This window comes from Panthera uncia, assembly GCF_023721935.1.
Source record: "Panthera uncia isolate 11264 chromosome A1 unlocalized genomic scaffold, Puncia_PCG_1.0 HiC_scaffold_17, whole genome shotgun sequence".
Lineage (NCBI taxonomy): Eukaryota > Metazoa > Chordata > Mammalia > Carnivora > Felidae > Panthera > Panthera uncia.
In genome coordinates, this window is record NW_026057577.1 from 36,004,200 (window position 1) to 36,015,149 (window position 10,950).

General features: G+C 38.8%; 1 protein-coding gene across 2 annotated transcripts in view; it reads left to right on the plus strand.

Annotated features, from left to right (window-relative positions):
• The window catches only part of KCTD16 (potassium channel tetramerization domain containing 16), a 269,895-nt gene that overhangs the window by 20,316 nt on the left and 238,629 nt on the right, over positions 1 to 10,950 (plus strand). The window lies entirely within an intron of this gene.

Genomic DNA, 10,950 nt, shown 5'->3' on the forward strand with positions numbered 1-10,950 from the left:
ATCTTTAATGCATTTGTTGACTTTAAGATACTAGCTGGCTGATGGAGTCATAAAAATTACATCCTAGGATGGCTTCACAGAACCTTAAGATCACCAGCAATCATTTCCGTTCTCATCAGAAAAGTCTCATTAGATTTTTTCCAGAGATCACTGTGTGAGTGATTTTAGTCAGTCCAGGAACCACTATCATAAAAACACTCTTCAATTCTCTTTTCCATTCAACCCTTTGTCTTACAAAAGTGTATGTGCAAAATCCAAAGCCAGATGATAGCCTCAGAGGACTAGCAATTGACTTTAAAGGTACTTTATAATTATGTCTACAGTGTCTTTTTGTAATGATAAATGCCATCATTATTATTTTAACTTTAACTCAGGATTGCTGACTTACTTTGTCAATCTCATGCATGGCTCAATTTCAGTAACTACCACAGTGTGAACACATAGGAGGTGATCATAAGCATTTGCTGAATTAATGAATAAATTCATAACACTACATTTTTAAATAAAGAAAATGTGAAGTATAAAGTGAATGAAATTTGCTTCCAGTTTAACTTGACATTTACTTTTAACCACAGGTGCATTCTATAAGACACTGTGAGTATGTGGTTGAAAAACTGTCAGCATTAAGATCTATCCAGATAAAAATCTTAGTTCTGTCACTTTCTAGCAGGGCATCTTTGGGCAAATGTCTTACCCTCTTGACACTTCAGAGCACTTATCTATAAAAGGGGAACAAGGAAACTTCTCTGTTGACAGTGTTGTGAGGATTAAGCCAGGGTCATACCATCTTATTAGCTTGGCTCCTCGGTAGCCATGTCCATCTCTAGGCTCTTTTAATTCATCTTACAAACAGATGTGTTTGGACCTAGAAGAAGAAACTGAGGGAATATGGATTCATTAGGACTGATCCTGCTCACTATCACAGAGAAAGTTAAGCTGCTACCCACTGGTTTCACATTGGACTATTACTACACACACTTCATGAATTTAAAGGAAGGAAAAACACATCCCATAACACACGCTCTTCTAGTTCCCTTAATATGCTCACCACTTCGCCCCCTCTGAAAACACTTGTCCAGGGGCACCTGGGTGGCTCGGCTGGTTAAGCATCTGACTCTGTATTTCAGCTCAGGTCATGATCTCATGGTCTGTGAGTTTGAGCTCCACATCTGGCTCCATGTGGAGCCTGCTTCTGATTCTTTCTCTCTCCCTCTGTCTCTGCCCCTCCCCTGCTCTCTCTCTCTCTCTCTCTCTCTCTCTCAAAATAAAAAAAAACTTTAAAAGAAAAAACAAACAAACAGTTGTCCATCCACAGAGCTCCATAACACTGACCTTTTGGCAGTTCTTCCTGCAGGCCAGTCTGTTTGCCACCTCAAGACACTACACTTGTGTTGCCTCCCTTCTAATCCTTGCCTTTCTGAGTCCTGCTCATCCTTCAGTCAGGCTTTAATGGGTTTTCCTTGGAGAGGCTTTCTGTTACCATCCCAGCTGAAGCAGAAGATATCATCATTCTCTATTCAGCACCATGTTTCCAGCATAGCACTGTTCACATGTGTAGTTGTCTGCTTGATTTACTCACTTATTCTCTCTTTCTCTCTCTGTCTCACTTGACTGTAAGCTTCATGATAGCAGGAGCTCTCTTGTATCCTTAGCATCTAGCACAGTGTAGGGACTCAATACATTGTATTTCCTCTATCCACTTTACCCCACCATGTAAAATTATAATAGTAGGGTTCCCTCTCATGGTGAAGGCAACTGATGATATAAATATAGTGCATGTGGTACATAAATAATCCATGACTAGTAGAGTAGAAGTGAATGAAGGTAAAAGAAGAAGGCAGCAAATGTAAACCCAGAGAGGTTGGATAACAGATGTAGACAAGATTGGAAACTTGCTTTGATGAGTTCTTTAGCCTCTCCAGCCCTCAGGTACTGCAGCTGTGTAATGGGAATAGTGGACTTCATTGTTTCATAGGACACTAAGTACTAAATAATGTGACACCTGTGAAGAAGCTATATAGCTTGAATGGATGTGTGCAATGAAGGCAGATTTTATCTTAGCTTGAGTGAACATCAGGAGAATATCTTAAGAAAAGGTAACTACACCCAAGAGAAGAGAGATTAAATCTGCTCATTTGGAAAAACTCTTAAGGCATTTAGATACGAATAGTCAAAATGTGCAAATGAGTTTTAATGGGACTTCAACAAATTAGTATTCTTATTGTATAAGGCTGAGTAGCATACAGTCAACATATGGGAGGTGGATATTCTGATCCCCACTTGTGTAATTATCATAGATTTATGGTATGAAGATTCCGGCCAAATGGACAAAAACAAATCCCCTTTGGAAGCCCCATAAACTGTCTTGCTGGATAGGAGCTTGAAGTGTATCTTTCATGCCAGGGAGAGTACCAACTTGATTTATAAAATCAGAGCATCCTCGGAAATGGGGGATCTTATGATTCCATGCTTCAGTTTCCTCTCTTTGAATCTCCAGGCTTGAAATGAAGTCCTAGGTAGAAGCCAACACACAGAATCTTTTAAAATGGTGTCATTTTGATTTAAGCGAGAACTGGTTGTAAGACACTCTTCTCCATTTCCCCTTTCTGCTTGTTTTCTTGGTGGCCCTTGGGGAAGCACCAGGAAATCTAGGGCTCAGTGTAGCTTCTGGAAAAACCATAATCCAGACACCCTAAACAAATGGTAATTTTCATCTTTTGAAAAATTGTCTTTTTACATTTTTGGTCAGGTTCTTACCGTGTACTTTTTTAACTTCTTTCATTTTCATTTGACTTCTGTTTCATTCTGAGGACAAATGTAAATGAAGGATGAACTGAAGAAAGGCAATTATTAGAAAAGGTAAAGAGCAAAAATAAATTAATTTTGCCTTTATCTTTGATATGTCACAGAGGAAGTTACCGTAATTTTCTACTATAAATTTTTGTGTAACAACACAAGTGATGGGACTTATTGAAAGAAAGCCTGGAAAAGAGTTTTTACAACCAACTTTATATGCTTCCTACCTAGTAAGTTTGGAATTGTTTTCTATATTGTGAATAAAGCATAAGGTTAGCATATTATTCTATTATATCAATATAATGTATATTTTCTCCATTGAGCCTAAGGGGCTATGGTAAAATCTCTGGGTAAAATGGTGCTTTCTATCCTGACATGAAGAATTAATTGTAAACAAAAATTCTATTTTGAGGGTGTTTGGAAATAATACCTCACACCAGCCATATTCTTCTGTATAAAAACAGCAGGAAACTTTCTTTTTATCATAGCTATATTTTCATATTGTTTATAGTCTGTGATTTGCCTTGGTAATTTGCTTCCTTTTATAAGAAAACAAGTTTTCTTCCCAACAACCAGATGCAATGCAATCAAATAATTGTTATCTTAATTTGCTGCTAAAGTCCTCCTGAAGAGAAAGAAAGAAAGAAAGAAAATACAGGTATGCAGTGACGTATATTTGAATTCAGAGGTGTTAACAATAATCATAGCTATCCTTGATTGAACTCTGTATCAGGTTCACATCAAGTGCTTCTCATTTAATCCCCTAGAAAACCCTAAAAGTAAGAAACTGGGGCTCAGAGAGGTTCAGATTCCTCAAGGTCACTGTTAGTGGCTGCGTCAGAATTGCGGTATAGGAAAACCATGTAGTGTTAAGTTTCAGAGAAGTTCATTTGTTCATAACAAGAATAGGGTGGGGGTAGACTGATGGAGATCAAGGGTGGGTGGGGCACATGGGTGGCTCAGTCGGTTAAGGGTCTGACTTCCGCTCAGGTCAGGATCACAGGGTTCATGAGTTTGAGCCCCATGTTAGGCTCTGTGCTGACAGCTCAGAGCCTGGAGCCTACTTCAGATTCTGTGTCTCCCTCTCTCTCTGCCCCTCTCTTGCTTGAACTCTCTCTCTTAAAAATAAATAAACATTAAAGAAAAAAAAAGGGGGTGGGTGATGAGGCTGAACATTAATTCCTCTACCTCTCAGACCCAAGTTGCTGCTGTGGGATGTAATAACTGGGACAAGCAGAATCAAATCCCCAGTTGCCCCAACCCCAGTTCTGGCACTCTTCACCATCATGCCATACCACAGAGGTACCAGATGGAAGTGCTATCTTTTTTGACTGGCCAAAAGTAGCTCTTCAAGGGAACCACCTCCCAAGATTGAGTGAGGAAGTCACATCCAGCCTCCAGGAGGAGGTGGGATGGCAGAAAGTGCTGGACAGGGATAACTGCCCTTTCTCTTTCCCTTTCAAATTTCAAGCCTTAGGAACACGACTTCCCCCATGATACTGCTTTAAAAAAATTAAACCAGATTGGGCTGAAATCTGTGAATCTGTCCTCAGTTACCCACACAGAACTTCTGGGACACAATCTCTTCTCCCAGAGACTCCTACACAGCATTATTTTTAAGAATTTGATTTCCTAGGACCACAAATATGAAGAGGCACAAGATTTCATAGTACAAAAAGATGTCAAAAACATTTGAAATGGAATAGGAAGAATTTATCCTTGTCTTCCTAAATACCTAAGCACACACACAAAAAAAAGTACATATACACATGTATAAAATCTTTAAGTGTAAAAAAACCCACAAAGGCATATTAGCAGTTTCTCATTCTAGAATCACTGTCAAACCTGAGATGAGTGAGGTAGTCATAAACAAGATTAATCCAGATGCCTTGACAGGCATTGTTGGTCCCCAGAGAAAAGGCACACTTGGACATGAGCCTATGACAAACTCAAAACTCTGTTTAAATCATATATACTGAGGGGCGCCTGGGTGGCTCAGTCGGTTAAGTGGCCGACTTTGGCTCAGGTCATGATCTCGCGGTCCGTGAGTTCGAGCCCCGCGTTGGGCTCTGTGCTGACAGCTCAGAGCCTGGAGCTTGTTTCAGATTCTGTGTCTCCCTCTCTCTGACCCTCCCCTGTTCATGCTCTGTCTCTCCCTGTCTCTAAAATAAATAAAAACATTAAAAAAATTTAAATCATATATACTGCAGCTCACCTAGTTATTCATTTGGGGAAAGTTACTTAAGAATATAATTGTAGGGGCACCTGGGTGGCTCAGTCGGTTAAGTATTTGACTCTTGATCTCCACTTAGGTCATGATCTTGTGGTTGGTGGGATTGAGCCCCGCATCAGGCTCTGCACTAAGTGGGAAGCCTGCTTGGGATTCTCCCTCTCCCTCTCTCAAAATAAACATTTAAAAAAATAATATAATTGTGGTTAAGTATTTTATACTAATAAACTTTGTATTACCTTAGAAGCTTGGCCCTATTATCAGCAAGGTTATAACCAAAAACTAAAAAGAAACATCAATTCTTGGTTTTAAAACCAATTGACCTTCCAAATCATGATGAAAATCCTAGAACCCTAGAAATGGGGGCATGTTAAACTTTGGTCTTCCCCATCTCTTATAGCTTTTGTTTTACTCCATTTAACTGTTTGCTCTTTTCTAACATTAATTACATATGCCACTGACTGAGTCCAAATCATACAGCAAAGACTGTGATAAGTGTTTGTAGATATTACCATGTTCTCTCTTCAGAACAATCTTAGGGGGTAAGGATTATTTTTTTCCATGTTACAGATGACAAAACTCAGATGTAGGGAGATCCTTACCCAGGTTCGCAGCTAGTGGGTAATAAAATCAAGATTTAGACTCTGGTCAAGTCTGTCTGACTCTAAAGACTGTGAATGCTTTTTAATTGCTAAATTACCTTGGATTGTCCATATAGTACAGATCCTTCCTATAGAGTGAAATATAGAAATTAGTAATACAGAAAGTGATATCAAAATATTTTTTTAAAAGATGGTAGAAGAAAGAGTATATTTGTATGCTGATAGGAAGAATTCAGTTTTTAGGGAAAAAGAGACAATATAGAAGAGAAAGGAGAGATAGCTGGAGTGAGATACTTGGGTAAGTAAAAAAGTAATGGGATTGAGGGCATAGAGTTGATCCCTTTGTTATGAACCTTGTCACTTCATCCAGAGTAATAGAGTGTATAAATATTAATAGATATAGTAATAATAAATGTCTACACACATACATGTACAAAAATAATATATATGTATTAATATATATTAATATAATATATGTTATATTATATATTACTATATATATTTATATAGTAAAAGAACATATAAGTACAGACATGGTTGATGTGCTTTGGTGGGAACTTACTGATGTTCCTTTGGGTCATTTCTATTTGTTCAGTAAAATAAGTAGCTTTAAGACTGAGGATGGGGAAGGAAGTATTTGAGGTTTGAAGAGAGAAAATACACTATAAAATAGTTAACCAGGACTCTGGGGAGTGAATGAACTAGAGGAATGTATTACTCACTGGGAGCATTAAGGACTCACTTGAAGCAAGTGGCCATGAATTTAATTTTTTTTTTTTAGTGCTTATTTATTTTTGAGAGAGAGAGAGAGAGAGCACGCGCAAATGAGAGAGGGGCAGAGAGAGAAGGAGACACAGAATCCGAAGCAGGCTCCAGGCTCTGAGCTGTCAGCACAGAGCCCGATGTGGGGCTCCAACCCACGAACCATGAGATCATGACCTGAGCCAAAGTCAGACGCTTAACCAACTGAGTCACTCAGGCGCTCTCCAAGTGGCCATGAATTTAAAGTGAAATCATTCAACATGGTTTTATATTTTTCTCCAACTGCATAGGTGCAGGTGGGGAGCAGGCCCAGATATGATCCTAACCATTGGATGTGAGGTTTTGCAAAATGGGGGCAAAAGAGTTGGAGATATAGGCAGGAGAGTTATTAAAACAATCTAATTATTAATAATAAAATTATTAATAATACAATAAGGTAAGATATTCAATGAGGACATGATGGAGATAAAGGATAATGAAAAGGCGTAAGATCAAATGGGTTGATTCCCTGTGGGATCAAAAGGTTGTTGGGATCTACTATTAGAGAAAATGAGCTGGAAAACCAGGAGGAGATGGTGTGATGCATGAAATTGGGCTTACAGAGAGTCAGGCAATGATAAGGACTCAGTTCTGGCCATGACCATGAAAGCACGTGGCTGAGGGAGAGTGGAAGATGTGATTATTGTAAGAGAGTGGTTGGGAGTATTCAAAGATCATCTTGAAAGCAAAGGATAATGTTATTTCAATTTCATAACAGTCCTATTATCCTCACTGTAGGAAGAAAAATTGAGGCTTGGAGTTGGTTATTAAGTCCAAGATTCCAGTGCTAGGAGGCATTTGCATTGGGATTTGAATCTCGTGTGTAAGACTCATGTCTCTTACCCACTGTGCATGGTGGCTTAGGTATGGAATGTTCTCTGCCTCTATGCTATGGCTAAAGGGGCTGAAAATTTTCAAATACTTTGTGTCATTTGCCTACCAAATCTGTCATTCACCAACATGGATTTGTTAAGCACCTACTAAACACCAGTGTGCCCCACTGTTCCATATACAGTGCCACAAGGATGAAAGGAATTATATGAAATTGCAGTTGAAAATTCAGTTGCAGCTGTATTATCATCCATGCCAGTAAGAAAGTACTTGAATCATTATTTGACTATTTTATTGTATCTTGCCCTTATTAGCTTATAAAAAATGAGTAGAGAGTAGAAAATGAAAAGTGCTGATATTGGTGATATGAAGCATATATCTCATAAATTTAATATAATTGAGACAAAGGTGGAAATCTTTAGGCATACTGAAAGAGGCAAAGAGCCTCAAGTGGATATCATTGGATTTAAATCAGTTGAGTGAGTTTTCAGTTAGGAATGAAAAAAATCAAGTTAAAAGAAAAGGTATACAGTGTGAGAACTGTATTTCAAAGATACTGTCCTTGTTTGGGAATGTCTATCATGTAAGATGCCTATGTTTTGATTTGTGCAACAAGGTCTTTATACATGACTAAAGGGATATGTTATGTATGAGTATATGGAACACTTATAATATAGAATGGATATAGGTATTGGGAAGAAAGTAGAAGAGGAAATATTCAATTCAGTGTGGAATGATCAAGGATGTCTTCCCTGAGGTGGCCTTTTTTTTTTTTTTAAATTTAATGTTCATTTTTGAGAGAGAGAGAGAGAGAAAGAGAGAGAGTAAGAGTGGGGTAAGGGCAGAGAGAGAGGGAGACACCGATTTTCAAGCAGGCTCCAGATGACAGATGACAACTTGGAGCCTGACTCAGGGTGGAACCCACAAGCTGTGAAATCATGACCTGAGCCAAAGTTGGCTGCTTAACCTACCGAGCCACCCAGGTGGCCCTGAGGTGGCCTTTTTTTTTTTTAAATGTTTACTTATTTATTTTGAGAAAGAGAGAGAGTGAACACGAGTAAATGAGGGGCAGAGAGAAAGGGAAAGAATCCCAAGCAGGCTCTGAGCTGTCAGCATGCAGCCGGACATGGGGCTTGAACTCATGAACTATGAGATCAGGACCTGAGCCGAGACTAAGAATCACACACTTAACTGAATGAGCCACCCAGTGGGCTTTTTAAAAGCAAAGTCACGGGGGCACATGGGTGGCTCAGTCGGTTAAGTGTCTGACTCTTGATTTTGGCTCAGCTCATGATCTCATGTTTTGTGAGTTCGACCCTGCATCAGGCTCTGTGCTGATAGCATGGATCCAGTTTGGGATTCTGTTTCCCTCTCCCTCTGCTCCCCCCGCCCCCCACTTGCTCTCTATCTCTCTCTCAAAATAATAAAAATAAACTTAAAAAATTATTTAAAAAATAAGAGCAAAGTCATAAAGAATGAGGAGCTTATCAGGCCGATAATATAAAGAACGACGATATAGGCAGAAGGGCCAACAGATGCCAAGGCATGGAAATGAGGTTGAATATGGCTTGTTTTCTGAACCTCATAGTTGGAACTTAAGGGCAGGGAGCAGACAAAGTCTCGGTCTTGAGAGCTAAGATAGAGCAGATGGTGAAGGGCCTTATATGACATGCTAAACTACTGGACTTTATCATGGATGCTGGGGAGACTTGTAGGTACCAAGGAACCACAAAACATTTTTATCAGTGTCTTCTTTTTGTTTTTGTTGTTAATATAATGTTAGTTAAATTCACATCACTGTTGTTTGGTGCTTACAGAACACTTTGTGATATCTATGATCTGGGGTATACTTTTTTTGGACCATTGTCATACATTTCTTCCTTTCAGCTATTTGGCTTACTGAGTCTCTTCATTCATGTATTTAGATAAATATTTACTGAGCACCTACTCAGTACCAGTTATGTTCTAAGTAATGGATTCAGGATGAATATAGTTACTGCTCTCATGATGCTTATATTCTAGTGGGGATATAGATTGATAGGTAAATTCATATGCAAATTACATGTTATCCTAAATTGCTACTTCATACTAATATTGTTAATTTCTTTCCTGTGACTCCTCTTTCTTTCTATTCTGTAATCTTGTGATAGAGACCATGGTATGTATCCCTACAATGTAGGTTGGAGGAGCCAAATAGTATAGGCTTAAATCACTACGCATGAATACTGTCTATATAGGATGCGAATTAGGCTGAACTATGAAGTCGAAAAAGTCCCTCCCTATCCTCTGCTATACCTTCGTTGCTGTCTGGTATCAAGAGTGGTCCAGGGGCACCAGGGTGGCTCAGTGGGTTGGGCGTCTGACTTTGGCTCAGGTCATGATCTCACAGTGTGTGAGTTGGAGCCTCACATTGGGCTCGCTGCTGTCAGCCTGTCAACACAGAGCCCGCTCTGGATCCTTTGTCCCCCTCTGTCTGCCCCTGCCCTGCTTGCACTCTCCCCAAAACTAATAAATATTAAAAAAAAAGAGTGGTCCAGAAATGGAAACACCACAAAGGAAGGACAAAGGTTTCCAATCATATCATTAATTCATCATTAAGAAGAGAGAACTAGTCTCAAGTTTTCAATGTTCTCTTTACTTGATGGTTTAGCAAAGGATAGACTATTATTCCCTTGAAAATTCAGTGGTCTATAAGATCACTAATTTTTTTAAATTCATGTTTCAAATTTCAGATAATCTCCTAATAATACTCAAATAACAACAATAGGGGCACCTGTGTGGCTCAGTCGGTTAAGCATCCAACTCTTGATTTCAGCTCAGGTCATGATCTCACTGTTGCAGGTTCGAGCCCCACATTGAGCTCCGTGCTGTCAGTGTGGAGCTTGCTTGGGATTCTCTCTCTCCCTCTCTTTCTGCCCCTCCTCCACTTGCACATGCTCTCTCTATCTCAAAATAAATAAATATTAAAAAGAAACAAATAACAACAATACTATTTTAGAATTGTTGCTAGTGAAAACAATAGCAATAAATAGCTAATACATTCTCAGCGCTCACTTGCTAAATATATTATATCCACTATCTGAATACTCAAAATGTTGGGCTCAAAGTGTTTAGGCAGCTTGCCTCAGGTGGCACTACTAGTAAAAAAGCAGAGTTGGGTTTCACACCTGAGACATGGGTTTTTTTTCCTAGAACCTGGGCTCTCAGCCTCTGTGGTATGTGACCACGCTGCCAGAGGTCCAAGCTACCACGTGGTCTTTTTCCTTCTGGAAAATGAACATCTTTTGATGGAATCTAAAATAGATTCCTCCCTTAGATCTAAGGCAGATTTTGTCCCTATGGGAGATTCTGCCGTGTTTCAGGCAATAGAAACATAAAGCAAACCATGCATATAATTTAAAATTTTCTGGTAGCTACATGGAAAAAAAAAAGTAAAAAGAAAGAAGTAAAATTAATTTGAATAAAATATTTTATCTAACCCAATATATAAAAAAATTATCATTTCACTATATTTCCACATATTTTTCATTCCCTCAGTTTTTGAATTTAAAATAATTAAAACCAAATAAAATTTAAAAATTGAGCTCTTCATTCACACTTGCCATCATTTAAATGCTCAGTAGCCACCTGTGGCTAATGGCTACTGTCTTAAGGAAATGAAGCTTTAGAGGGTTCCATTTTAACCTCAAG